Raw genomic sequence first — 17,946 nt, forward strand, 5'->3', positions numbered from 1 at the left:
TGGGAAGCTTTTTACATTAAACATTTTAAATGGCACATTAAGTAGATTCCTGAAAAGTTTTGAGGGCTATCTACCAAGTATACCTGTTAAACAAACTTTATTTTTGGTTATTTGTTGTAGGTTTAACCTTGAAAACATAGAGGAGGCCAAGCAAAGCTTGTCTCTGTAAATTAGTCAAATTTGTAATGAATTTGAACATTTCTAAGATGACTATTACTTTTCATGTCTTAATTTTCTTTAACAGTTTACAATGAGTAGGTAGGTTTTATAAGATTAGAATTCTACAGTTTTATCACAGTTAAAGTTTAGCCTTAAAAAAATTATGGTTCCTGAATCGAACCTTTTTCTTTTTAGTATCAAAACAAAACTTTAAATCCTAAATAAAGGCCATAGGGAAACAGTAAACAGTACTTTCCTGGTCTTTACATAGTGCATGATTGCAGATTAATGCAGTTTCTTGTATGAATCAGTTTATCAAGATAGCTAAGCTTAACATATTTGGCAAAGAGAAGGAAGTTAAACATACATTCTTGAATAAGTCTCTGTTAGCCTGACTATATGTTAAATAAGGAGTGTCATTCTATAGGCTGTTTATCAGGCTACTTAGGTTGTTGTGCCTAGATCACAACTCCCAGAGAGACCACCAGAAACCGAGAAGTCCAGACTGCAATAGCAAGGTTTATTGTTACTGTAAGCGCAATACAAGCTAGCTAGAATGGAACTTATCACCAGTACTCGCCCCACTAGTTGTAGCAAGGTAGGGAGGAGTTAGAGTCCCTCTGTTGGGTTATTATTATTATTATTATTAAAAATTTCTGCCTCCTCCCCGCCTCCCCTTTCCCTCCCCAAGCCCCACTCCCCTCCCCCTCCCTCTCCAGTCCAAAGAGCAGTCAGGGTTCCCTGACCTGTGGGCAGTCCAAGGTCCTCCCCCCTCGATCCAGGTCTAGGAAGGTGAGCATCAAAACTGGCTAGGCTCCCACAAAGCCAGTACATGCAGTGGGTCAAAACTCAGTGCCATTGCCCTTGGCTTCTCAGCAGCCTTCATTGTCCACCATATTCAGAGAGTCCGGTTTTATCCCATGCTTATTCAGTCCCAGTCCAGCTGGCCTTGGTGACCTCCCAATAGATCAGCACCACCATCTCAGTGGGTGGGTGCCCCCCTCGCGGTCTTTACTTCCTTGCTCATGTTCTCCTTCCTTCTGTTCCTCATTTGGACCTTGGGAGCTCAGTCGGTCTCTGCCTTTATCTCCATCTATCGCCAGATGAAGGTTCTATGGTGATATGCAAGACATTCATTAGTATGGTTATAGGATCGGACCATTTCAGTCCCTCTCTCCTCAGCTGCCCAAGGACCTAGTTGGGTACATCTCTCTGGACCCCTGGGAACCCCTCTAGAGTCAAGGCTCTTGCCAACCCTAAAATGGCTCCCTTAATTATGGAATATATTTCTCTGCTCCCATATCCATCCTTCCATTATCCCAACCATCCCAGTCCCCCAAGCTCTCCCCATCCTCCCCTCCTCACTTTTCTCTCCCCAACTTCCATTTTCCCCCATCCCACCCCACCTCCCAGTTCCCAATTTTTTGCCCAGCAATCTTGTCTACTTCCAGTATCCAGGAGGATAACTGTATGTTTTCTTTGGGTTCACCTTCTTATTTAGCTTCTCTAGCATCGCGAATTATAGGTCATGCTCAACCTCCTCAGCGATCAGGGAAATGCAAATCAAAACAACTTTGCGATACCATCTTACCAAAGATAGCCTTTGCTGGAGAGGTTGTGGAGTAAGGGGTACACTCATCCATTGCTGGTGGGAATGCAAACTTGTGCAATCACTTTGGAAACCAGTGTGGTGTTTTCTCAGGAAATTTGGGATCAACCTGCCCCAGGACCCAGCAATACCACTCTTAGGAATATACCCAAGAGATGCCCTATCATACTACAAAAGTATTTGTTCAACTATGTTCATAGCAGCATTATTTGTAATAGCCAGAATCTGGAAACAATCTTGATGCCTTTCCACAGAAGAATGGATGAAGAAAGTGTGGAATATATACGTATTAGAGTACTACTCAGCGGTTAAAAAAAAAAAAAAACAACGACTTCTTGAATTTTGCATGCAAATGGATGGAAATAGAAAACACTATCCTGAGTGAGGTAACCCAGACCCAAAAAGATGAACGTAGGATGTACTCACTCATAATTGGTTTTTAGCCATAAATATAGGACATTGGGTTAGCTTTTTAAAGATAAAACCTACAAGCCCTTCAGTGCTGTCAGGTGGGTTTGGCAGGGGTGCAAGATCTTTCCTCTTTCCCATCCTGTTATGTGAGCGTGTTCTTCATTTTCAGAGCAAGGTCACCCTGTCCCTCAGTCAGGACATATTTATCAGTCTCCACCAGGTGGCCAGGAGTCCTTGTGCTTTGGAATATCCCGAGTGTGGAGGGCACTATCTTTTCTGGGAAAATAAAGCTAGTTTGGGGTTTTTGATTTTTAAAACACCTGCTAGGAAATTCCTTCTCATTCCTTTGAGAAGAGGGTTGAGAGTCTCACAGGGCCATTGTCTTACTGCATCATAAGATAGAAATACCCCAGTTCCTGCTGTTTAGTAGTTGTGGCCCTAATTTATTTAGCTGGAAGTTACACTGTATTCCAATGTATCCTTGAGGACTTCTAAAGATGAGCATTTAAGCATAATAATAATGTTTAGGGTTGACATATAGCAGTTAACAAAAATAAGTTAGTTAGAAGTAGAACTACTATAGGGGTTAACAAGCAAGATTAGCACATTTGAATATTTGCCCAGAACTGTAGACATTGATGGATTAGGTCTTTGTTTTAAAATTACCTATGTGGCCTTCTAATTATTAGCCTTGTGTTATAAGTTTCAATTCAACTTTTGTTACAGATTCTATAGATTTTTAACCATATCCAATAAACTTATACATCTTTAGGTACAGAAAACTCATAGTCTTAAAAAGAAAACTTTTATATCTTAGCAAAAGTTTTAGGCAAATAAAAAAAAAGTTTGATTTTCTTAGCTTTTCTGCCTTGCTTTTGTTTGTTTTCCTGCCACAAAGTCAGGTTTCTTTCCTAACAATAGGACAGAAACTTTCCTACTCCTAAGCCAGCTTTTCAATAGAGAAGAATAGCATAAAACAATATTTCAATATTACCTACACTCAAAGGACATTTGAATCCCTGATAAACTGAATCCAATTATCAGAAAGCTAAGAGATGGCAGGCCACATCAGTAAATTGGCATCTGGGTAAGGAGGGTTCACCAAGGGTGTACATAGGTTGGCCTGCTAGGTGTGTGTATGGGTGCCTACAATGCCTCAGCCTTGTGGCATGAGAGTGCTGGCAGCTAGAGTTTGGTCTGGCTCAGAAGTCCACCAGTGACTGGCACGGAAACACACAAGAGATGGAGAGAGTGAAAATGAAGCCAGCATGTAGACCTTCCCAAGAAGGAATGCACAAAGACAAGCAAAACACATGACAGGACACAAAGCAAGATAACAACAAGGAAATGACAACAACTGAGGTCATTCAGAGGTTCACCAGTCTGACCAAATTTTCAGGTACCTCCCTAAATAATCAGTTGCTGGGAACCAGAGGCTCCTTAAGTGTCAGGCTTCCTTCCATATTGGCTCTTAGTATACCTACTATCCCACACTGGGCTTCTCCAAACTGTGGATGGGCCGCGGCTAGATAATAAAGGTGGCTAATTTCTGAGATAATCAGCTTCTTCCTTATCCTGTAGGCATGAGAAAAACCCTGGTACATTAAAACAAAGGCTTTGACTTTTGTGTTCCACCAGCTGTTCCCCCCTCACCCCACATTGCCGAACTAGATTAGAAAGTTTAAAACCACATCAAAACATGTTATAAAGCAGCTGTCTCCCAATCAAACATCCTTTCTTTAAGCTGACCAATTCTAAATTAGGGAAGGGAACTTCTTTATGTTTAAAACACCAAACTCTCAAAAAAAAAAAAAGATTTGATTTTGAGCCTCAGAGCCCCCCCCACCTTTGCTTTGCAGAGGGTCTTTTTCTCTGTATTGCTGCTGCATCTATATATGTTTCCTCACACTCAATAAATGCTTTCTTTGACTGCTGATTCTGTTTGTAGTATTTGAGACTTCTCTGCTATCTGTTACACTTGAGAGAACTCCTTTGACTTTTAATTATTCAACTAGAAGAGAAATAAACCCAATTAAGCCCCCTAGAGCAGTGGTTCTCAACCTGTGAGTAGTGATCCTTTGTGGGTCATGTATGAGATATCCTGTATACCAGATAGTTATATTATGATTCATAACATTAGTATAATTATAGTTATCAATTAGGAACTAAATGATTTCATGGTTGGGGTGAGTGCAACATGAGAAACTATATTAACAGGTTCCAATATTAGTAGTGTTGAGAACCATTGCCCTAGACTGCATCAATACCATAAAAGAATTATACATCATGTTTAATGTGGATATTTTCTGTCAATAAACTTCATGAGATAATTTGTTCACTTAGTTTAAAATCAAATTACCCCCAAATTCCATCTTCTTACCAGTGTTGGATTATGTTATGCACACATTTACATTACTTTAGTTAAAGCCATTCTTCTCCCTCTTCCAGATTTATCCATCACTTATCAGTAAGTGCAGAAGGAAAGTCAGGGCAATCATGACTCAGAAAATAGTTTTAGAAGACCTAGAAGCTGGAAATATGGCTGAGTAAGAACTGGATTGGAATCTCAAGCCTCCACTTAAAAGCAGATATGGGTGAGTACACTTCTAGCCCCAGCATTTGTAGGGTTGGCTACGAAGAGCTGCCAGGTCAAACAAATTGGTGACTGTATAGTTTAGTGAGACCATAAGGTGAAGAGTATAAGGATTTTTCCAGTGCAAGGGCATCTTGACAGTTAGGAGTCAAGGAATACCAAAAAGTTATACCACATAACAAATCTCACACAAGAGATTTATTGGGGAGAAACACAGAGTGGCAGCTGCTTCTGAGCAGAAACAGAGACAGCAGTTGGCTGGGTGAAGGGCCATACTTTTATAGGGTCTTTGGAGCATGCACAGGGAGGCAGTATGAAAGTGCAGGGTAGCTGAAAGTACTGCTTGCCCATTGCCTCTGAAAGATTGCTTGTCCATTAAGGATGAGTCACGGGGGGAGAGGGATTTCCAAGTCTAGGAGCTCCAAGTCAAGTTAGAATCAGGGTATTTTCACCTTTGGGACCCTTTGTCTACATTCCTTCTCATTTTGTTTATTATTGATAACTAATCAGTAGTTGGAAAAGGGGGCGGCTTTATTGTTAGACTACTTCCTGATGTACGTGGACGTCAAAGTCTTTGGAGCAAGTTTGATCTTCACCATCAGGGTATAATCAGGGATTGTCAGACTCAGACTCCATAGATAGGGTCTTATAATCCTATAATAACAACTGATTAAAGGTCTTGTTAGAAAACTTTCAATTTACTGTTGAAGAAATCAATACAAAAAGTTTATAAGACAGGGAACAATTAGTAGGATTCAAGAAAGGAGGAGAAGTAACTCTGTGAAAGGCAGTCTTCGATGCTATTTTGGACTCTTAATGATTTACTGGTCAGAGGCACTGAGCTGTTTTGGAGATCTCTCTAGACTTATTGGATATGGACATTTATTATACCCGACTGGTTGACATAGAAGCAACATTTCTCTTTGCCTTTTCCTACTGTTAGTAGATCTAATCCTTCAAGTTTTCAAGTGGTTTGCATAGAAAGAAAGAATTGAAGCCACACAGTAACTTCATTGTGCTGCATAAAGCAGGATGAGTGCTTTATGATACTGTAGAACTATTTTAGCTATTGGATCTACCTGTTGATAGATTTGGGTTTGTTTGGTTTTAACAGGAACCTTTCCTAGTATGGCAGTAGGCACTGTAGGTAGTCATTTTGCTCTGTATGCCAGGAAGTTCCCTTTGGACCTAACATTTCAGCCCTTTACAGAGGATGCAGGGTGATGTTCTCTCTTCTGTAACTACTTCCTGCCGAAATTAGGATGTCACTGTCAGAGATGAGGAGGGCACAAATGTTATTCAAAGGCCAGAAAGGGATTCAAGCAATGTGTAATTCAAGAGAAGTATCTGATTCACTGACTCAGCTGAAGATGCAGGGAGTAATCACAGGTTCACATCAGCTTTCAGCAAGTTCAGGGCTCAGAGCCATTTAGTGCAGTTTGTAGTTGACAGCTGTGTCCTAGATGATGTCTGTTGCCAAGTGGAATTCTGATGAAACACTAGAGACAGAAGTTAAAGTTTAGAAACTTAAAATAAAAGCATACATTTGGAACTTTCAGACTCATAGTCCTGGAAGTTGGGGGAGGTAGGAGTTCCAACATCAGGGGAGAGAGATCACACCTCAAGAGTAGGCAGGTGGGGAAAGACTGTATTTATTTGGAGACTATTTGGCCTTTGAGAGAGAGGTGGATATAACTCTTATGAGTCCCTCTACTCCCTGAAGTTCATATGGATTTTTTGTTTATAAGGAGATAAAAATTTTAGATATATTAGCATTGCCATTGCTTGTAATCTGTACTGAAATCCACTTTGTAGAAAAAGCAGCTACAAAACACACCTTTGAGTCAAAGCAAAAGCTTTTGTAACTCAACTCGAGTCAGCTTTCTAATAAAGTACAACAGTATAAAACAACTTTAATATTATTCACATTCAAAAAGCATTTGATCCTTGATAAACTGAATCCAGACACCAGAAATTCCAGAGATAAATTCTGAGCCCTGGCCATCAAAGTAGCTGTGGTAAACAGTATTAGTGGTGGTGGCTGACAGCTGACACTGACCTAGAAAACAAAACCAAAACCAATAAACACAGAACACAGCAAAGCTCACACACTAAAAGGAGACTAGTCAGAAACAAAACAAATAAATAACAACAAAACATACTGTGACCACTATCATACGTTCAGCTGACCCTAATCCATTTCTGTCCTTACTCTCATGTTTGTCACCAGATTTATGTACACACCAGAAAACACAGACCCATCTCCACACACACAAAACAGATAAAGATAAAATTTTCCAAACAACCAGAATCAGGCTGGTGGGTGGCATCTTGCTTTTTGTCATGGGGAGGAGTAAAAGGATTTTGTAGTTCGACGATGAAAGAGGTTTTGGGTGTCCCATGCTAGGGAATGTACCTGGGAGAATGGCAAGGGAAAAGGTACGTCACACTGTACAATTTGGAGAAGTAGGGGAACAGTCAGTGAGCCTGGGATCAACCAGATGAGTGAGTGAAGGAAATAGAGACTCCCACTTTGGTTATGAGGTTTAGATACTCCTAAAGATAAAACTAAGTTTGGTGAAGTTGGTAAAGCTGTACCTCAAGCCCCAAAAGTAGAGAAATGAATAGGGAAGGTGGGTCCCCAAAACTCTGTCAGAACCAAGCAGATGACCCTGGTACCTAGAAGGAAGGTCATGGTTTGCCTTGATACCACGTTGAGAACCCAAGGTTCCCTATTGAAGATAACAGTGGTTAGGCCAAGGAAGCCAACTACCTTCAGTTATCCATGGCCAGGCCTAAGATGTCAGCTAGAGTGTGATATGGGACTGATGTCTCCATGCTACAAGGGGCATATGTCAATCAACAGCCCAATGTTCCTTTTGATGGCACATTGAACATAGTTGAGTTGGTTTACTAGGGCTCTGAGAGGTACAGGCACAGAAGTCCTTCTGATGTCATTTGAAATAACAAAATTAGTTATATCTTAGTTGTATATTTAAGGCTATTCCCCTCTCCCGCTCCTTTCTAGTGGTACCAATCTGTCCTATCCCCTTCCTAGAGAGGTTCTCAGGATTGAGAGGCAAGTGAGCCTGAGAAGTAGTGATGGCCAGTAAGCTGAAAGGCCTTTATCAGCATCAGGTAATTTTGTTTGGGGCCGTTTTCATCTCTCCCATGATACACTTTGATGGCCACCACTAAGACTTCTGCCTGTGGGGTCAGGGGTTCTATCTCTAGGTGTTTAAGTTTTATTCAAATGTCAGGGAAACTCAGGGAGAAGTAGGTTATGAAAAGTTGTTTCCCATCAGGGGTCTTGGGATCAAGATTGGTATATCGTAAAAACTGCCTTTATAAGGTGGCCTAGGAATTGAGACAGGTTTTCATATTTGTCCGGCGTCCACGATGACTCCTTGGGGTTTTTCCATAATTTACTACTTTAAGGGCAGCCTTACAGAGACCAGCCAGGAGGCAAGTTGTACATTGATCCCTAGTTAGAATGCTCGGAGTATTGCAGTTCCATTGGGGATCCTGGTTGGGGACTCAGTGGGCAGCATTATTTGGTTGGATTTTGTCTGCATGTTCCCTAGCCTGTTCTCAGACTCAGTTCACTTGCACTACCCCAGGGAGACAGTTGTTGGTAATGCCATGTGAGGTTGTAAGATTCAGTAATATGTTGGAACTTTTTAAGGAAGGTGGAGGAATTACCATTATTAGATCCCAATCCCTTTTCTATTTGAGAGAGATCGCTTAATGAGAAAGGGACATGTATCCTGACCAAGCCATCTACCCTGGCATCCTTGTATAAAGGGGAAAATGTGATTGAATTAGGCTGGGTAGAAAGAGATAAAAGGGGTACACATACTGAGTGGGAACAAGGGGCAAAAGGACTGGAGGTTGCTAGTGGGAGAAACATGGGTGACAGAGAAGGATGACGAGGGAAGCCTGGCTCTTATAGTGTCCATCTTCAACTGGAGAGGCAGAACAGGAGAACAGAGGGACCAGAGGAAGAGAAGGGGCAGAAGGGTGAGGCCAATGAAGCTCATTAGCTGGATTGAAAGTGGTTTGGGCTTCATAGTTAGGAGGAGTTAGGTGTGGGCAATGGAAGAACAGTAAGAAGGCTTGAAGCAGAGATAAAAGAAATCTAGAATGCAGGGAATGAGGAATCCCCATTTCCCTTATAGCTCTCAGTAGTTGTAAAGGTTCTGAGTAATATTGGGATACAAGATGCTATTAGCCATTTGGAATGGTTATCTAATGGATATTGAGGCCAAATTTGATTATAAAAGCGAATAGGTTTGGGGCTTTTCAGGTCAGGTGCCAGGGGGAGAGGGTGAACATTTTCTAAGAGGCATCCGAAGGAGGAATATGAGGGTATGGATGTCACTGTTCTCATGGATGAGAAGTGGGGAGGAAAGATGGTTACAGCAGCCTGTAATTGAGGGCATCCCCAGTACTTAGGGAAAACTGAATGAGGACCAAACCATTTAGCGGATCATCACCCCACTCAATGAAGGTCACGGCTAAATAACCTAGGAGACTTGGGGCCTGGTCCCAGGGCTTTGGACAAGTACTGGAGGCTTGTCAGGCAACAAAAAGCCCAGCTCAGGAAGAAGGTCTCATCCACGTGAAAGGTACAGGAAATGGGGTCACAAACACAGGGAAGAAGACTAATTGTAGTTATGCATTTGACAATGAGTTGGTGATGGTACACCTATAAACCAGCACTTTTCTGTGTATTACCCTACTTTAGCCTTACAATATTCCTTTGAGGTAGGTATTGCTGGGATTTCTATCTCCACTTTGTAAATGAAACAGTGAATGGGAGCCAGGAAGGTTAAAGAAACCAAATGCTAAATGATTTTGATCAATAAACCAGAAGGTCAAGAAGGTCTCTGTCGAAACCAGGTGAACTAAATTTAGCAGCATGAATGAGAAGAGGTTGCAAAACTGTCACTGATGAGAAAATTGGGGCTTAAAGATAAGCAAAGACTCACACAAAGTCACACTGCCTACTACCAGCAGGGTTAGGGCAGCAACTGGAGTCCCTGAGTCCAGTCCTTAACAGAATATTTTCATTGCCATGGAATATAAACTGTGGAAATAGGAAGTCTGATGCACCCCAAACAAAATGTTATTGTCTTTTTCCCAAACCCAGTTTTTTCCCATTCCCTGATGGAAATATTTTAGCTGACTTTGTTTTAGTCACATAAAGTGATTGCTTTAAGCATGGCAGTGAAAGAATAATATCTGGAAACGATGAGGTCAAATGACTTTTTTTGAACAAGTGGATAATACAATTGGGTACGGTGACATTTTTGCTAATATTCACATATTATTCCTGCAACATAACAGAGCAACTTGCAACTCAAGCATTATGGGTAAGATGAACAATAGATTTATCTGGTAGGGCAAGATATCTTCTGCTAGTTATTTTATCTGCAAAGAACTCTTCTTCTGCCTTTATATTCTGGACATAAACACCTGAAAATGCACACCATCCACTTAGGAAGCCACTTGATTTATTAAAGTGTGGTCTACAGTTTCCTTATGACTTTGGCCAGATATTCCCAGATCTTTTACTGATCTTCGTAGAATTCAAAGTTTCTGATCATGATTCACTCAGATTTCAAGCCTCATTCTTCTCAATACCAAAGCACTCAATCGCAGTCAATTCTCAGTGACCTGGGAGTGACTTATATAGCAACATTTTTAGGGAAAAATAATTTTACATTAATTAATTAATTAGTGTCTTCCAACATGTGTGTCCCAGTAACCAAATTCAGGTCATCAGAAACTTGTGCTTCATTTTAAAACTAAAAATTCTAAAAATCTCCTTTAATGGTTATTTATCCGGATCCTTCCTCCCTCCCCCCCCCCTCTCTCTCTCTCTCTCTCTTTTTACTTATACTCCACTGAGCCTGTTTGCTTCAATTGAAATATTCTGCTTGCTTCTATCATATTTCCTCATTATGTCAACTCCCCTCATATAGACATGCCCAGAGCAAGCCCCACACAGCACTCAACTGACTTCCTAAAGCCTATCAAGAAAGCACCTCTTCCAAGTGGGTCCAAGCAGACCCACTTTCTCCTTCTGTCCTATATATATAACACTCACTGATCTCTTGAGTGACAGACAGTGCAAAATTGCCTGTGGACATTTGTTCTTTAAGTATCTCAATTACAAGTCCCTAAGCAACTTCATTATCTGTAGTTTCAACTGAAATATCAGTGGCATTATCCATCCTCTCAGTGATGTGGAATGAAAATGATATAGGTATATTTTACATTATTGTTGATACTGTATGATTTTAATTTTTTTGTGTCTAATTTTATACCTGTGTGGTATCTGCAGTTAATTAAAAATGCCACATTGTTTGCCTGGCTACTTATGACCCTGTATCGCTTTTCTCTCTTCCACATCTATCATCACTCTTGTTTATCGTCCACACAATACATTCAGAGTAGACCACTGTCCTGTTACAGTGACTCCACTCTACCCTGGAACATGCTCGCTCTTCATCCCCTGACAAAAAGAGCCAATTTGCATGCTTCTAGGACTTTACTTTTGCAACCTTGTTTTACAATTTGTTTAACTGAACACTCTGTCAATAGAATACATTCTTTTCTTCAGGGACCACTTCATTATTTTTATTAAAGATTTTCTGATTAATTAAGGATTAATGGCTTACCCGTTCACAGACGTACAGCCTATGCTTCTCTTATTTAATTTCACTTTGCCCTATAGCAATTTATGTATTTTCCCAATTAGTATATTCAAATCTCAAGGTTTTTTTTTTAACAAAAAGAATTTTCTGTGTTATTGGTTTATATAAATTGGAAACAATGAATAAAAGTACATTTAATAATGTTCAAAGGATTTACGCTCTAGGATATAACTCCGATAGGTCTTCCGTGCTTACTTTCTTGGTCCAGAATGGTGGCATCAGATCCAGAGAGCTGGGATTAAGCTACAGTGAAGTAGCTGACACATCAGTACATATTTTTAAATAAATAATGTATTTACAAATAAATCTTTACCAAAAAATAATTTTAGATAAAAAATAGCAAAATAAGCTGTAGACTTTGGATCAGGATCAACATTATTCAGCAGTTCAAATTTCCTTCAGCCTGTAAATGTGAGCTTCTTTTCTCTACCACAAGTATAAATAAGCTAATTAAGAATATAGTATTAACATCCACAATTACCCAACAAACGCTAGTGTTTGTGTGTGTGTGTCCCTTACAGTGATAGTATACCCATGATGTGTATTTAGGGACCTCAGTTTTAAATTAAGTGAATATGGGTTCTTCCCACTCCAGTTTTAATATATTTTTATTTTTACTTAAAATTTTGTATTCATTTTATACACCAACCACAGTTTACCCTCTCTCCTGACTCCCACTCCCTTCCTGTTTCCACCCCACCCCTATCCATCCACTCTTCAGAGAGAGTAAGACCTTTCATGAGGAGTCAACAAAGCTTAGCATTGAGGCAGGACCAAACCCCTTCCCCCTGCATCAATTTTGAGCAAGTATCCCACCATAGGGAATGGGCTCCAAAAAGCCAGTTCATGAAGCAGGGATAAATCCTTGTTTCACTTCCAGGGCCCCACAAACAGACCAAGCCACACAACTGTCACCCACATGTAGAGGTACTAGTTGGTTCTCTTGTAGGCCCCCCCAACAGTCAGTGCACAGTCCTTGAGGCCCCACTAGTATGGAGACCTACTGAGAACCTGATCAGTATTCTCTCAGGTTTCAGAACAGGACTTCTATGGCAAGGGAAGACTGGCTTGCAAATTGAGGAGTAAAACAAACTGACTGGCTAAGGCACGTTTTTCCTGCAAGCTTTTTTTATTCGTTAGGGGAAGGTGAGCATAAGGGCATAAGGTATAAGGACAAATATCGGACAAAAGATCAAAGCATAAGGATAAAGACATCCGGCATAAGGGCATAACGGTAATGTTAAGGGTAAGGGTATAAGGGCATAAGTGCATAGGTGTGATCTCCACAGTTTTCAGTTGATATAGCATACAGACAAGTTAACAATTCCATAGGCAGTAACAATAGTATCAAGCATGCATTTTCACGATGTCACAAGAACTGGTGGGTCTGGCAAAGAGGCACCTTATGTCTCAGAGGGGGCAAGGCTGTGAAGTTCCCCTGCAGCTGGGAACAGAGCCTTGGTAGCTATACTAACCTGTGGGCTTGATTTGCATTAGCATTTAGCTGGTTGAGTTCCTTTAGGGAACCTCTTCTGGGGACCCTGCTTTTGACTCCAGAAGGGTGAGAAATTTTTGTCTCTGAAGCTAGTTTTAGCGACTGTTTCCTTTTTCCCGTATAAACAGCTATTCCTGGGCTATGATCTTAGGTTAGTTGAAACAAAGGTAATGGGTAATACAAAATATTAGTAGCCTGTTAAGTCAGAAAAAAAAAGACCAGTAGATCGCACCTTTCTGAGTCTGCTGTTAAATCAGACATATTACCTCCTATATGAGGCTCCTTTATTTTCAGTGACCACTGACAATAAAGAAAGTTTGTGGGGAGCTATTTTTATGTAAATTTTGCTTTGAGAGCAAGGACTTGACTGAGTCCTTTCCCCACCATGGCTTCATGGTGTGTAGGGAGGGATCCAGTTGCCCTACAGGAAAAGTAGGATTTATACACTGCAAGGATAATATAGAAGGGGGAAATGCCATGATTTCACAAGAGTTTTACAGAATTGATTCAAAGGGCAGATGTTCCCACAGCTCTGCAAAAACAGGTGGTCCAGATGGAATGTAGGTATACACTTCTGTGGATAGTCCTATACATCTGTATAATACTTGTGGGCTCACCACACACTAGCTCAGATCAGCTGTCTCTGTGGGTTTCCCCATCATGATCTTGATGCCTCCCCCACCTTGCTTATATTATCCCTCCACCCTCTCTTCAACTGGACTTCCATAGTTCAGCCTGCTGCTTGACTGTGGATCTCTGTATCTGCTACTGTAAGTAATTGGATGAAGGTTCTATGATTACATTAAGGCACTCACCAATCTGATTACAGGTAAAGGCCAGTTCAAGCACCCTCTCCACTATTGCTAGGAGTCTAAGCTGTGGCCATCCTTATGTATCCCTGGAAATTTCCCTAGCTCCAAGTTTCTCCCTAACCCAATAATACCTCCCTCTATGAAGATATCTCTTTTATTGCTCTCCATATCTGTTCCTCCCCTGACTCAACCATCCCACACCCTCACGTTCTCAACCCCCATCCTCTTTTTTTTTTTTTTTTTTTTTTTTTTTTTTTTTTTTTTTTTTTTNTTTTTTTTTTTTTTTTTTTTTTTTACCCTGCCTATGCTTTATCCAGGAGATCTTATGTATTTCCCCTTCCTAGGATGATCCATTCTGTGTGCATTTTCCTCTACGGTCCTCCTTGTTACTAGTTTCTCTGCAGCTGTGGATTGTAGCCTGGTTATCCTTTGCTTTACATCTACATTCCATGTTTGTCTTCCTGGGTCTGGTTTACGTCACTCAGGATGATTTTTTTTTCTAGTTCTATTCATTTGCCCTCAAATTTCATGTTATAATGGGTTTTTACAACTGAGCAATACTCCATTTTATAAATGTACCACAATTTCTTTATTCATTCTTCAGTTGAGAGGCATCTAGGTTGTTTCCAGGTCCTGGCTAATACAAATAATGCTGTTGTGAACATAATTGAGCAATTGTCCTTGTGGTATGATTGAACATCCTTTGGGAATATGCCCAAGAGTGGTGTTGCTGGGTCTTGAGGTAGATTAATTCCCAATTTTCTCAGAAACCACCATACTAATTTCCAAAGTGGCTGTACAAGTTTGCACTCCCACAATGTGTTCCTTTTACTCCACATCCTCTCCAACATAAGCTGTCATCAATGTTTTTGATCTTAGCCATTCTTACACGTGTAAGATGGTATCTCAGAGTCATTTTAATTTACATTGCCTTGATGACTAAAGAAGGTGGACAACTCCTTAAATGTCTTTTGGCCACTTGAGATTCTACTGTTAAGAATTCTGTTTAGTTCTGTACCCAACTTCTTCATTGGATTATTTGGTATTTTGATGTCTAGTTTCTTGAGTTCTTTATTATTTTAGTGATCAGTGCTCTGTCAGATGTGGGTGGTGAAGATCTTTTCCTATTCTGTAGGCTGCAGTTTTGTCTTATTTACCATGTCCTTTGCCTTACAGAAGCTTCTCAGTTTCAGGACGTTCCATTTATTAATTGTTGCTTTTAGTGACTGTGCTACTGGTGTTATATTTAGGAAGTGCCAATTCATTCAAGGCTACTTCTCACTTCCTCTTCTATCGTGTTCATGTAACTGGATTTATGCTGAAGTCTTTGATTCACTTGGACTTGAGTTTTGTGCATGGTGATGAATATGCATCTATTTGCATTCTTCTACATGTTGATATCCAGTTATACAGAACCATTCGATAAAGATGCTTTCTTTTTTTCATTGTACAATTTTGACTTCTTTGTCAAAAATTAGGTGTTCATAGGTATGTGGCTTAATGTCAGGTTCTTCAATTTGATTCCATTGATCCACATGTCTGTTTTATATGCCAATGCCAAGCTGTTTTTTATTACTATAGCTCTATAGGCAAGCTTGAAGTCAGGAATGGTGATGCCTCTGGAAGTTTTTTTTTATTGTATAGGATTATTTATGCTATCCTGGGTTTTTTTTTTTCATATCAAGTTGAGTATTGTTCTTTCAAGGTCTGTGAAGAATTGTGATGGGATTTTGATGGAGACTGTGTTGAATCTGTAGATTGCTTTTGGTAAGATTGCCATTTTTACTCTGTTGATCCTACTTATCCAAGAGTATGGGGTATCACCCAATTTTCTGATATCTTCTTCAGTTTCTTTCTTTAAAGACTTAAAGTTCTTATCATACAAGTCTTTTACTTGTCAAATCTCAAGTTTCTTAACAAAACTTTATAAATGCAAAGATGTGAATTGACCTGAAAGCAAATTCTCATTAACTAGTAAAAAGACTTTTCTTTGAATCAAATGAGATTTGTGTTCAAGTACCATTCTGTATGAAACTGTGTCTTCATGTCTTGTGTATATGTGAGATTTTGACAGGTTTCCAGTACTCACCTGATCCTCTGTCTAGCCCTGTATTCATTAAGTGAAACAGGAAACAGAATCAGCCACATTATTCACTTTTTCAAACAAATTTTTGATAAAAATTTCTGATCTGATAAGATGGCAGGTAGAACTGGTTGCCATCCAGCCCTGTTGTCTTGTTCAGTCCTGGAAATCCATACAGTTTAAGAGAGACTGGCTCTTATAGTTTGTCCTCTGATCTCTACACACATTTCATGGAGTGGGGTGCTCTCTCTCTCTCTCTCAGACACAGACACTGAAACACACACACACATTATACGCATGCACAGTAAATTTAAAATATTTCCCCAGAAGAACTTCTGTCTTAAGAGTATATCCGTATTCTATACACATTAGCATACACATGAGTGACTACCAGAACCATTGCAGTGGTCTAGAACTTTATTAGACTTTTTTTTTAAGTTATTTTTTCCTAGACATGGTTTCTCCATGTAGCCCTGGCTGTCCTGGAACTCTCTATTGACCAGGCTGGCCTTGAACTCACAGAGATCCACCTGCCTTTACCTCCCTAGAGATGCAATTAAAGGCATGTGCCACCTTTGCCCAACTTTTTTCCATTAGGTTATTTTTTTATTGATGTTATTGAGTTCTACATTTTTCTCTGTTCTACTCTCTTCCTCTCCCCTCCTCTTCAACCCTCTCCCATGGTCCACATGCTCCCAATTTACTCAGGAGATCTTGTCTTTTTCTGCTTCCCATGTAGATTAGATCCATGTATGTCTCTCTTACATTAGATTCTTAACCCAAGGACAAACACATATATAGGTGTTTGGGTGAAAGCATCACCTCAGCTCCCCAACACCCCTTTGTACAAAGAGTTTGGAATATTATAGTAGGGAGCCTTATCCCAGCCCCCTAGAAGCCATCTTTGGAATGTTAAGAGGAAAGTTTCATTTCAAGCACCTTCCCCTGGAAGTCTCCTTGTCCAAACTCCACCTCTAAGAAAGCCTGCCAAGCAGTGACTCTTACCCAGGGAGGGTCAGGAGGGCCCACTAAATGGTAACCCCTCTCCAGAGAAGGTCAAGACCATTCCCACCAGCTACTTAAGCTGGTCCCCCAGAATAAACATGTGGTCTCCCCTCTTCCTCTCTGGTGGTTGTGTCGGCTTTCCATTCCTTCCCCTGTCATGTTTTCCCTGAGGCCACCCGAGAGTGCAGATGGCCAATTAAACCTGGATATACTTCTAATTTGGTCTGATGTGGTCTAATTGGGATTATTTGCATCAGCAGAAAGGCTTGTCTTTGAGAAAAACCTAACAATAGGAATCATGTGAAACTTCATACTTGGCTAGTCCACATTTTAACAGCTTTTAAAGAGAGACAGAGAATAGAAATATATTCCAGCCAGGCTTTCTATGAAGATTCATGCAAAGGTGATAATGTGGGGCTGGGCAGGGCTCAGTGACAACCGGGAAATCAGCAGTTTCAGGATGATTATTTACTGTGGGAAGAACTTCTCCAAACATGCCAACAAACAGCAGAGCCAATTTCAGAACAGCAACAAAAAAAAAAAAAAAATACAAAGAATCAATGAAACAAAAAATTGGTTCTTAAAGAAAATCAATAATAATGACAAACCCTCATGTGAATTAAGTAAAAGTCAGAAAGAACAGATCCACATTAACAAGATCAGAGATGAAAAGGAGACATAATTTCCCTCCTTCTGCTCCTCCTTGGGACATTGGGAGCTCAGTCCGGTGCTCCAGTGTGGGTCTCTGTCTCTATCTCCATCCATCGCCAGATGAAGGTTCTATGGTGATATGCAAGATATTCATCAGTATGGCTATAGGATAGGGTCATTTCAGGTTCTCTGTCCTCAGCTGCCCCAGGAACTAACTGGGGACATCGCCCTGGGCACCTGGGAGCCCCTCTAGCACCAAGTCTCTTGCCAACCCTGACATGGCTCCCTTAATTAAGATATGTGCTTCCCTGCTCCCCTATCCAACCTTCCTTTATCTCAAACATCCCGTTTCCCAAGTTCCCCCCAACCTCCCCTTCTCACTTTTCTCTCCCCATCTCCCCTTACC

This window comes from Alexandromys fortis, unplaced genomic scaffold (genome assembly GCF_014885135.2).
Source record: "Alexandromys fortis isolate MF-2015 unplaced genomic scaffold, M_Fortis_MF-2015_v1.1 scaffold_42, whole genome shotgun sequence".
Classification (NCBI taxonomy): Eukaryota; Metazoa; Chordata; class Mammalia; order Rodentia; family Cricetidae; genus Alexandromys; species Alexandromys fortis.